We start from the raw sequence: 11,477 nt of genomic DNA on the forward strand, positions 1-11,477 counted from the left end.
TCCTACCAGGAGTCTCCGAGGATATTGACATGAATGAAATAATTACTGACCTCAACTTACAGGATCTACCTCCCATAAAGGTCACTAGCATGTTTACATCAAATAAGACACCTATGCTTTTAGTCTTAGTAGAAATTCATAATATTTACAAAGACATCTATAATTTAAAATCAACTGTGGACTCAAAATCACCCCAGAACCATTGAGAAAGAAAGCATCTTCTGGGCAGTGCGACAGATGCCAAAAATTTGGCCATGCCCAGAAGCTATGCAAAGCTCAGTTCAGATGCCACAAATGTGGCGAGAATCACTCCACAAATACTTGCGCCAAGCCAAAATCCACTCCGGCTAAGTGCGCTAATTGTGGGGTCCTCACCCCACTAATTATAGAGGGTGCATACATCAACCCAAAAACAGATGGGACGATCCAAATAATCAACCTAACTTGTCACCTAGTGCGAGAGTTCCTGAAATTGTAGTTCCGCAGTCCTCCAAGAGTGAGAACATAACAACAGGTGCTGGCCCACCATTAACTGAGCCCCTTAAGAAAATGAATCTTCAACATCAAGCGAGAACATATGTTGATGTGGCCCGTTTCCAAACAGATAGTACAAACCCAGAACCAGGCTAATCCACATTCAAATCTCTGAGCTATTATCAACTCTTCTCTTGCAAATATACTGCAGATTTTCAGCATCTCAAAGCCATCACGAAGTGTTATGTTACAAAAAGACTCTTACAGCAAACCAATCCATATTATCTGCACTCTCTGAAGCATAGGGAAAAAAGCACCCTAGATTCGTCTAGGATTATCGCTTGGAACGCCAATGGTATCAAAAACAAAGTGTTGGAAATCCAGGAATTCAATAATAGATATAACCCAGATATAGTTTTGATCAATGAAACTCACCTGAGGCCTGTGACAACCTAAAAATCAGAGGGTATCAGATTTACAGGAACGACAGACTTGGATATAGAGGTGGAGATACAGCTACCTTTATCAAAAACTATATCAACCATCATTCAGTAACCAACCCTATAACCACCAACCTCGAAATCACAGGCATTAATATCCTCACAAACTCAATTGGAAATTAAAACTTTTTGCTGCTTACAATCCTCCATCAAAAACATTGATGACCTCAGATCTGGATGCCATCCTTGGCGTAAAAGGACCGTCATCATCGCTGGAGACTTCAATGCAAAACATCCTGCCTGGAACAGTAAATCTACCAACAAAAATGGCCGCATACTGGTTAACTACTCAAGTTCCAATTGCCTAGATATAGTTGTCCTCCAAATTGTCAAATTGCAGTACAAATTGGATTCACTTGACGAATTAACCTCTGATCACAACCCTATTCTGCTCCAATTAGGCAATCAGAAGGGACTATTCCCCTCGCCTCACACCTTCATACCTTGGGAAAAATTATCCAATCTGCTCCCAAACTACTTTGGTCCTGTTCCTCATGTCATCTCTAAAGACGAAAGTGATTCTGCAATCAATAAATTTACTCAACAAATCAATGTAGCTTTATCATCTATCACCTCAAATACGCCTACTTCTTAGCGTAAAAGACTTCCAGAAGATATTATGAACTTATTGAGAGAAAAAAATAAGGCGATAAAAAGATACTTTAATACCAGCGCTCCCCAGGATAAAAAATTACTCAACCAGTTGAATAGTGCAGTGAGAGATACACTGAAAGCTCACAGAAACAAACTATGGGAAGATAAATTAGCTACCATTTCACCCGGTAATCAAACCGATTTGAAAGCTAAGAAATATCAAAAATAAAAATAAAACCATTCCTCCTCTCAAATCGGATTTAGGCATAGTTCACTCAGATGCTGAAAAAGTTTAAACTATACTCAAAAACTTAGAAAAGCAGTGCAGCCCATCTTATGATAACCTAAACTTCAATCATATTTATAAAATCCACCGCCACGTCAGATACGTAATAAAACAGTGTGATACTTGTACCAGCCAACTCACACCTACTTCTACAGCCGAAATCTACGACATCATAAAAAATTTTAAAAATAAAAAAGCTCCTGACCTGACGGTATCCCTTAAAAAGTTATCAAACTGCTACCCCGAAAGGCCATTGTACATTTTACAACCATAATAAATACCATGTTTAGATAGAAATACTTTCCCTATGCTTGGAAGTTGGCAGATGTGGTCCCTATTTATAAGCCTGGTAAGGACCCACAGCTGCCACAAAGTTATCGCCCCATCAGTTTGATTTCCAATTTGGGCAAAGTCGCTGAAAGAGTCATCCTCTCCAAAATTCAAGTTTCTGATAACAAGCTAAATATCCTACCTGCAGAGCAGTTTGGTTTTCGCAAACTCCACAACACTACTCAACAGATCCATAGACTAGTTGAATACATTACCACCAACCTCAACTGGCATGAATACACTGGAGCAGTCTTTCTTGACTTAGAAATGGCCTTCGATAAATTATGTCACTTTGGACTCCTATACAAGAGTTGATTTTAGCCGGCATTCCACTAGATCTGATCCACCTCATTAAGTCCTTTCTTTCTGGAAGACGCATGCAAGTTAAACTAAATAGGGCGGTATCTACCTAGCGGTGGATCTTGGCTGGAGTGCCTCAAGGATCCCTCCTGGCTCCGATACTTTTCTCGATTTACATGGCGGACATCCCACATAACCCGACATCATCTAGCATTGCTCTCTATGCCGACGATACAGCAATACTGTCCAGAACTCTTAAACCGCATCTTGTTTCAAAGAAACTACAGATAACCTGCTGAAACTGGAACACTGGTTCTCCATTTGGAGACTGCAAGTAAACTATCAAAAAAGCAGTGCTCTTCTGTTCACAAAAAAATTCAACATTCCCCAAAGAAGACATCTTTCTATTTAACATCAGGATTCACTGGAAAACAGAAGCCAAATATCTAGGCGTTCTGCTAGATAGAAAACTAACCTTCAGCCCACATACAAAATCCTTATGTGCAAAGGCATCAAAAGTCATAGCACAGCTTTACCCTCTTATCAAGAGGAACAGCAAACTAGATATTAAAATCAAATTGCTCCTCTACCAGTTGATGATTCGTCCCATTATCACTTATAGGTCCCCCGCCTGGAGCCATACTTCAAGCTCAAATATCCTTAAACTGCAAAGACTGCAAAACAAACGCTTACGCATGATCTTAAATGCACCATGGTACATTAGAAATGTTCAACTTCATCGAGACAAGTATCCCTTATATCTACTCTTTCCTGCAACCTCTCGCAGTAAAGTACTTCTCAAAATCGTACTCACATCCAAATGAATTAGTCCAACAAGCAGCAAATTATGATGAATCGGAATTATGCAAATATAGACGACCTAAGACCATTCTAGTTCCCTTTTAAAGATCTATAACTTGCCCAACTCTGGCTGAGCACATAGCTCCTAAATTTTTCCCTACACAGTAACCTATCAGATAGCAGGGATTAAAAGCATTATGATTCACCCTTATAGACAGTAACGTTCTGCTTTCTGTGTATTCCACAGGAATTCGATCATACGAAGAATTCTCTAGAGCTAAAAGCATTTTGATGTAGTTCGCGAGTATTTTAGTCAGTGAGTTGAATTCTAGAGTTCTGAAACTGCAAGATGCAACAGAAAAGAAGTGATTGAGGATATTAAAACAAAACACACAGGTAAGTGAACTGTACTTATAAGAAGGCGATTCGCTAGGCCTAACCGCCGTCACAACTGCCATTGTTAACATACTTTACTAAATACTTCACAAGGAGGGAAGAAGAAGATGCTTATATTACATCGCTCAACAACAAAGGGAGTGTAATTAGCATTATCAAAAAGATACTGAAAAAAGTGGAAAATGAATGGCCCTGAAGCCTTAATTTCTACTCCTTGCCAGGAGAAATCGAAGAGTGCAAAGATACTCCCCAGACAGCGGATAAACTTGATTTGGTGATTTCTCCTTCTACAGACTTCGAAGAAGCTCGGGTACGCAAGAAACGTAAAACCTCTGACGCAGAACCTTTCATGGATTTAGGTATGGAAGAAGACACTCCCAATTTTGATTCCACAGCTTCCCCCAAAGAGAGGGTACCTCCGATTGTTCTCCGGGAAAAGAAAAAATGGACACACTTAAGGTCCACCATGACAAGACAAACCTGCAAATACAGTACGTTTCGGCTAAAAATACAGATTATGGCATTAAAATCCAGCCTGCTACTGTAACAGACTTTAGAAAACAACTAACAAAAGAACTGGATTCAAATAATATCCAGTACCATACATTCTCTCTTGGCTCGGAACGAAATCAGAAGGTGGTCCTAAGGAGTGTTATTACGTAGGATATAACTTCGGACAAAATACAGGCCGACCTCCGCCCCAGGACCTACCACCCATCAAGGTCAGCAGGATGACTAGAGCGGACAAAACCTCCTATGCTTCTAGTTTTAATAGAGATACATCAAGCCTATAAAAACATCTATGAACTGAAATCAGTATGTGGTCTCCGAATCACCCCAGAGACTTTCAGAAAGAAGGCTTCAACTGGGCAATGCCACAAATGCCAAAGATTTGGTCATGCTCAGAGACTCTGCAAGGCAGAGTACAAATGAATGAAGTGTGCAAAAAGCCACCCCACTAACACACAAAACCAAAAACCACCCCGTCAAAACGCGCCAACTGCGGCGGCCCTCACACTGCCAGTCATAGACGTTGCACCCAAAACCCTAAAAAAAGAAAGTCGGAGGCAGGAAGGCGCTCTTACTCCCATAGCAGATCTATACCAGAGACCACAACTCCATCAGCCCCCTCACGAACAAGCAAACACGCTCAGAAATCCATCCTCTGAAACCAGAGGTCTCTAAAAGATCAACGCAACAGAAACGCAACTGACTCTTTTGTAGTTCGTACAAAAAAGTCAACCCAGGAAAAGATTCTGAAAGAATCTTATTATCTTAATTACTGAAAGATCCCTAAAGGATACACAAACTATCATCACAGCACTCACTAATGAACAGGAATAAATTAAAACCAGAGTCGCCAGAGGTCACCGCGTGGAACGCGAACGGCCTGAGGAGTAATATCTTGGAACTCCAGGACTTCTCCCAAATACATCAGCGGGATGTAAACGAAACGCATCTAAGACCTTCAGACAACCCCAAAATTAGGGGATATCAACTGAACAGAACAGACAGACTGTCTCACAGAGGAGTCGGCACTGCCATTTTCATTAAGAATTACATCACTCATCATTCTATAAACATCCCTCCTACCACTAACCTCGAGGTCACCGGCATTGAGATTCTCACGAGCTGGGCTGGCAAACTAAAAATCTTCGCAACATATAATCCTCTACAAAATATTACTGTCTTCAGATTTGAACGCCATATTGGATACCAGAGAGCCTACCATCAAGGCCGGCGACTTAAACGCCAAGCATGCAGTCTGGAATAGCTGCTCTACCAACAAAAACGGACACATACTAGCAAACTATACAGGATTCAACAACGTACTTGTGGTAGGTCCCGCCGAACCCATCCATCACAAGACATATGGTAGGGCTGATGTCTTGGACATAGCCATGCTACAGAATATCAGACTCCAATACAGTATAATGACACTTAATGATCTATCATCTGACCACCATCCAATACTGTTAAAGTTGGGAAACCAAGAAAAACTGTCTCCCCCCTCCCACTCATTCATCCCTTGGGAAATGTTGTCCAAGGTACTCCCGAAATATATTGGTCCCGTACCCATCATAAAATCCAGAGAGGAAATTGAAACAGCTGTAAAAGGTCTAACTGAACAAATTAATGCAGCCTATGCAGTAGTTACTACTTCCGCAACTACCCACAGATCCAACCACTTACCAGAAGATATTATGAACCTGATCAGGGAAAAACAAAAACAAAGCAAGAAAAAGAGACCACAACACCAGGGAACCATAAGACAAACGGATCTTAAACAGAATCAACTCCTCAGTGAGAAATGCCCTCACACCCTATAGAAGTGAACTATTCCTGATAACCACTCCATATGGAATCTTATCAGAAAGATCAAAAACAGAAATAAACCTCCTCCTCCCCTCTCCAAACGGATCTAGGCCACATCCACACCGATGCAGATAAAGCTGAAGAAATAGCAAAACATTTAGAAAAGCTAATGTAATCCCTCATATGATCATCTCGATTTCAATAACATATATAAGATCTATCAGATGTTCATTCAAATCATCTGTCACATACTCCAGTCAAACTGCATCCACATCACCTGCTGAAATATATGATATAATCAAGAAGTTAAAGAACAAAAAAAACTCCTGGTCCTGACGGCATCTCCAACAAGGTGATAAAGCTACTACCTCGCAGGGCTATTGTGCATCTGACAAATATAATAAACTCCATCCTTCACTACAAATATTTCCCCTCCTACTGGAAGCTGGCGGACAAAATGCCAATCCATAAGTCTGGAATAGACCCGCGATTGCCTCAAAGTTACGGACCAATCAGCCTCATATCAAACCTGGGCAAAATTGCCGAGAAGGTAATTCTTATCAGACTCCAAGAATACGCAAGCTCAATATTCTTCCTGAGGAGCAGTTTGGGTTCCCATAATTTCACAGCACCATGCAACAAATATACAGACTAGTGAAATATATCAACCCGGGTTTCAACTGGCATCAATGCATTGGGAATGTTTTCCTTGACATAGCCAGTGCATTTGACAAGGACTGGCATTACGGTTTGCTATGCAAACTGATATCTGGAATACTAGTGGGAATTATTCATCTAATTAAATCATACCTTTATGATAGACGCATGCAAATCAAGATAAACAGTACAATATCAGCAGAAACACGCATCCTGGCTGGAGTCCCTTAAGGATCCTTACTGGCACCAAGTCTGTTTTCCATATACATGTATGGCATCCCGCACAACCCATTGTCATCTATCAAAGCCCTATACGCGGATGATACAGCGATATTAGCCAGATCTCTAAAGCCGCATCTAACCAAGAAAACCTACTGCTAATCGAACAACATTTCACCAAATGGCGACTCCAAGTGAATTCTCAGAAGAGTGTAGCTGTACTATTCCCAAGAAGATGAATGCTTCCTAAAGGAGACATTCTCCTATTTAACACAAAAATCTCATGGCTAACTGAGATCAAATATCGAGGCGTACTACTGGACAGAAAACTGACTTTCAGCTCCCATATCAAGACTCTCTGTCTAAACACATCAAAACATCATAGCCCAGCTCTATCCACTGATTAACAGGAACAGTAAACTGAGCACCAGAATCAAACTACTCATATATAAATTGATGGTTCGTCCAATACTAACCTACGCTTCTCCGGCCTGGAGCCATACTGCTAATACTCATATTCTCAAGTTACCACGTGTGCAAAATAAATGTCTCAGAATGATCTTGAACGCCCCACGGTTCGTACAAACTGCTCAATTTCATCGGAACACAAATGTCCCCTATATTTACACTTTCATGCAGACTATACCAACCAAATTCTTCTCAAAAGCATCTGTGGACTCTAACAAACTTATTCAACTGGCTGCAGATTACGACACAACGGATTATTTCAAACATAAAAGACCAAAAGCCACCCTAAACTACAATTCTGATGACTAATCTTCAAGTACACGCAGGGTGAGCAATTAGCTCATAAAGTTTTCTCCACTCACAGTTTCTCTGCAGATAGCGGGGAATATGAAAAGCATTTGCTTCACCCCTTAGGTCAGTAATGTTGTAAGTTGTAATGATCCACAGAGTAGAATTCATATTGTTTATGATTTTGCCTATGATTATGATTATGATTGTATACTAATATTATGATTTGCTACGACAAAAATAGGATATTTCACAGTTTCATAAATTCGAAGGCAGCCAGAATAGTTAGATATAAAGACTAATATTCATAAAGAGATCTGGAGCTGGTTTGTCTGTTTAACAACAACAAAAAAACTCAGATTCAAATAAACGTAAAAAATCAAATATTCCCTGGGTCATGAGAGGAAGATTGGAGCCGAAATATTTCCAAAAAAAAAAAAAGACGTGTGTCGTTTTTTGAATGCCTCCATTGAAACGTTATCGAAGTATATCATAAACAATAAAACATTAAGCTATACAAAAAAATTGAAGAATTAATTGGATTGGGCATTCCGAGGACGTGCTTCGTTATTTCACTATAATGTGTTTTTCCTGCTATATGGTGGAATATAATAATTAATGACCTGTGAGTTGAATCATTGTACAACAATAACAACCATTTGTCTAATACCCACACTACTCTTATCTTGCTTTAGGTATGCTTTCTTAGATTATCCAACAAAGCTATTCATTTTGGAGGTAAAACACTCCCACAATTTGCATTAAAATATCTTCTGAAGCAAACAAGTAAATATGAAAATGATTCTTACTTATTTAGTTCAGAAAATAATATCTTTAGTTCATATATTTCATTTCGAAATATTTCCCCCTCATAATTGCCTATAAGTCTTCTGACTTAAAAAAAAATATCGAAATGTCACAATAAAGGTGTATAGTATGAGTCCAAACACCAAATTGCATTAAATCTCATTTAATCAAGAGCGCAAGTAGGACATGCTATCATTTGGAAATGTTTCGCCCTCTTTTCGTTTGCAGTTCATCCAAATCGAACCAAAATTGGGAAAGCCTGAAAAGTTTTGTAAAAATCCCAAATTATAGTCCGAAAGAGGATGTAGGTAATTTTCCTGTATTAGATGAGATACACTGGGAGAGTTGGTATAGTTCCTAACTGAACTAAATCTTTGAAATTTCAAACAGTGATGAAAATATATATCTAGGCAACCACCATCTGAGTGAATATAGAACTCTGTTGAATTCCGGGCAATCTAAGAAATGTAAAAGGTTAGAAAGAGCTTGCCGGCTATGCTAATTGCAAGATATAATGTATATACCTCAGCACTACTCTGGGCGTAAGGGGGGGGTGTATCGTCTGCTGGAATCTTTGATTACAGTAAGTGATACAATAGTTTCAGTGATGCAATAGTTTCTAGTACAATTGTATTCAAATATCTCCTTTTGTGTGTAAAATATAAATACTGCTTAACTACTTTGTTCCAAAACTTAATTAATATTGTATGCAATTTTTTCCTTTGTAAATCTCGTGATAAAAAAGAAAATGAATTTATTGAACTGTTGATAGAAAACCTTCTCAAGCAACATGAGAAAGAAGGAACTCATGGTCGAAGAATGTGCGTTTTGTTCATAGCATCAGAAGCGGTCTCTGTTAAGAATATAGATATTTTATCACCAGTTGGTGACAGTGATCGTGCTGTACTTTCTTGGAATGTTCCCATTAGAAAAGGTTATATGAAAGCTGGAAATTATGAACAACTTAGGAGAACACTATCTGTGATCCCATGGTACTAGTTACTGAATGGGAAAAATGTCAGCATGCACGGAATCTTAACCTGAATGTATCCCAATTGTTCGAAGAATAAATATCACCGTTGTAGTTTAATTCTGATCTCATTAACAGTTTTTTTAATTCCTCGTGTTTTCCATCTACTACTGTCCTTTAGAACGACCTCTTTGTCATGTAGTTCTAAAGTACGATCATTGAAATCCAATCTGATCTGTTGATCTCGGAATATAATGTTGTTTAATTTTTCAATTCATTTGCGTAAACACACACACACACACACACACACACACACACACACACACACACACACACACACACACACACACACACACACACACACACACACACACACACACACACACACACACACACACACACACACACACAGAGAGAGAGAGAGAGAGAGAGAGAGAGAGAGAGAATTCATTTATAGAGATGGAGTTAAAACTACTTACTTGGAGTTCTCACTCTAACAGTGAGAACTTCAAGTAAGGCGATATTTATTTCAAGAAATGCTACAAAAATATTTGGTGTGAACACAAAGGACACCCAAGAGACCAGTCTCTTACCAGTACTGGAAGATCGACGTCGCTTGCAGTTGCGCTGTTCAAAACACATCCTATTAAAAGACAGCATTGGTATCACCTTTGAAAATGTCACTCGCACCTCCTTTTAGCGAGAAGAAATCAGGAAGTTAAAAGCAACTGAAAAGCGGTCGGATTTTAATCATTTTAACTACAAGTTGATAGAAGATACAATACGAACAGAAGGAGCAGTTCTGATGCTGAGTATTAAGTGACATTTTCGGTGAAAAGAGAAAAATTGTGTTGTGTTGTAGAATAACCGGACAAATCCGTTAAGGTGCAGAACTTCAAACCAAGAGAGTGTCGTATTTGGATTGTGCATACCCTCTGACCTTTCTGACACCCTTTTTTATATAAAAATGTTGAAAAGGCTTATTCTGGGTCAGAAAAATATCTTCGAATAGAAAATTCTATAAATATGAAAGGATGTTTTATCGCAAAACGCGAGCCAAACATTGATCCACCACAGTTTAATCTCTTGATAAAAAGAAAAAAAAATGACAACTTCTTTGAAAGCATCGTTATCGTTTTCTTAACAAATTCCACCTCCCATCCTTTGGATGTCCTTGCCATGTAAAAGTTTATCTCGAAGCCATCACCAAAGTGTCATCATCCCCATCTCATACTTCACCACACCAACAACTTCCTTATCCCCCCGTTTCCCCCGACTAACATCATAAAGCATTCGAACTTGCCAGCAACCTCTTTGCTATGTTTCTTTTCACATCTCTCCTCCACGTGACGTCTTTTCACCAATCAAAATTACTATCTTTCTGCCAGTATTTATATGCTATTCAGCGGGTAATAGTTTTTGTCGAGCATTAGGCCAAGAGATGCTCCGTAATATTTCGCTATACTGATTCGCAGTCTCGAGCTAGTCATTTGTCACCATTAGCGTCATCCAACTTGGCTCTTTATATCGTCTTCATGGTTCAATTTTTTTTTTTCCTTTTTCGGAATCTTTTGTCATTTCACCAGCGGCACAGCTATGCCTTACCATCAAACACACGTTGAGAGTGCCAAAAAAAAAAAAGTTCATTTTTAAGCCTTTTTACCGACTTTAATTTCCCGGAATCGGCTAAAATGCTAATATACCAGAGAAACACCAACTGGTAATATATCAAATATTTTCTCCTTATTTCTTTTATTTCGTCATTTCGTGTCTTCAGTTTCTTTTATTTCTTTGTATAACTGCACAAAGAAATAGCGTTACATTTGCACGTTAAGCAAACTGGATCGAAGAAGAATGGAAAAGTAGGACATGCAATGGTAAATGGTCCTTCTGAGAATATTACATGGTTACAGTTATAGTTCTTGTGAATAGAACGTCTTTTTTTAAAAACATATGATACTTTCACGCATTTTAAGAATATTCAAATATAAATGTAGTTGTTTGCTTCTAAATATTAAAAGGTATTCAGAAATTCTTCGCCTGCAAGGTTTCTGTATAATAGCTCCCTGTA

This window comes from Typopeltis vanoorti, chromosome 4 (assembly GCF_054136105.1).
Source record: "Typopeltis vanoorti isolate ZY-2024b chromosome 4, IOZ_Tvanoo_1.0, whole genome shotgun sequence".
NCBI lineage: Eukaryota > Metazoa > Arthropoda > Arachnida > Uropygi > Thelyphonidae > Typopeltis > Typopeltis vanoorti.